At 49.3% G+C, this 1,487-nt stretch overlaps 1 protein-coding gene across 2 annotated transcripts in view; it reads right to left on the reverse strand.

The window, feature by feature from the left end:
• LOC103398953 (discoidin domain-containing receptor 2-like) overlaps positions 1–1,487 on the reverse strand; it is a 13,041-nt gene that overhangs the window by 4,969 nt on the left and 6,585 nt on the right. The window contains exon 1 of one of the 2 annotated variants that reach the window (XM_025053911.1): positions 771–976. The exons of the other annotated variant lie outside the window; for it this stretch is intronic. The gene's annotated coding sequence lies outside the window, so the exon portion shown is untranslated. Of the gene's footprint in view, positions 1–770; positions 977–1,487 lie in introns of those variants that run through there. 2 annotated transcript variants of the gene reach the window in all.

Genomic DNA, 1,487 nt, shown 5'->3' on the forward strand with positions numbered 1-1,487 from the left:
CTGTGTGTCTTTGATCGCGGCTGAGTCAGAATGGTTCTCGGACAGATTCCGAGACTGGACGGATTCCCGCAGGTCAACGACCCAAACCAGTTCAGACTGGTCTCTGGGTCGTCTTCACTGCCACCTCTTGCCGGTTTTATCGTGGTATATGACCCGGCGCAGAGCAGTGACGTCCGGGGAAACGATGAAAACCGATTTGTTCCGTGACAACGAATTGGACTTGCGTCATAAAAAGAGACAAAAGATTTGAGTCAAACTCCGAACATTCACGCAAAGTATTTTCTTTTCGAACTCGGGAGGATTCATTTGTTTGTGCGACGTCAAACAAACGGACGAGAACGAGGGACAAGTTTCCAGCGAAATGTTTTTGCGAATGTTGGCTTTCGTGACTCCATGAATTCAACAACAGGAAATAAGGACAGGGTGAGTGGGTGTGGGGGCCGGGGGGGGGGCTAGGCCGAACATAAATGAGCTACATGTGTGCGAAGACAATGGCGACGCAATCGCTAGCACATCCGAACGCGGCTCACGTTTGATGTATTTCCTGTTAGCGGAGCCGTGCGCATGAACCAGAGCAGAGGAGTCTCCAGCTGCAGCCTGATTACGCAACACTGTAAACAATGAACTTCGACACACACACACACACACGCACGCACACACTCACGCACACACACACACACTTCAGTGACAAGTTACAAACTCCAGCTGCTAATCAACAGGAAACACACGTTTTTTTTTTTGGTTTTTTTTTTTTGACTAATCGAACCCACCTGTGCAGAGAGCAGAAGCTTGGCTGCTCGGCGCTAACGTGTAGCGCAGCGCTCCGTATCACGTTTCCTACTTCCATCTGGACGTCGTTGGCACCACCGACTGCCGAGCTACATTTAACTCCGGTTGATGTCGTCAGCTGACTAACTGTCACTGAGGTGAGTGAAGCCAACCGGGGAAATCGGAGACGCCGGAGACGCCAACTTTGTAAATAGGCCCCTCCCCCGTTCCCCCTGCCACCCTTCCATCTTCAAAATTTATCCTGTTAGGGATCGCAGGCACGCTCATTTTCTACGGGGGTGGGGGGGCGCATCAGCAACACAGTTCCCCTTAAAGGGCCGGTTGTAAATTGTCTGTATAAACTCCTGGTCCGCGGACCAGCAGTTAAAAAAAGGTACCTAGCGTATTTTCCACTACTTTTTTTCGTACGCTATGAACCGTGCGGCTTATACAAAGATGCGGCTTTTCTATGGATTTTTCTTCTTCAGCCGCCAGGGGGCGTACTAGCGGGCAGTGCAAAAACGAGACAGAGAGGGGAAGTCGGTGCAAAGACGAACGTGCTAGTTTTTATTTTCACACCCTCCACCCCTTCATCATGGAAAGCACACCAAGAAGTTCGTAAAATGTGGTGACTTATATATGTAAATATATCTGTTTTTTTTTTTTTTGTTTTTTTTTAAGCCAGCCTCTAGGGTACACGAAGCCGGGTTTTTAGTGCC

The sequence above is a fragment of the Cynoglossus semilaevis genome, unplaced genomic scaffold (genome assembly GCF_000523025.1).
Source record: "Cynoglossus semilaevis isolate Cse_v1.0 unplaced genomic scaffold, Cse_v1.0 scaffold2142, whole genome shotgun sequence".
In the NCBI taxonomy this organism is placed as follows: domain Eukaryota; kingdom Metazoa; phylum Chordata; class Actinopteri; order Pleuronectiformes; family Cynoglossidae; genus Cynoglossus; species Cynoglossus semilaevis.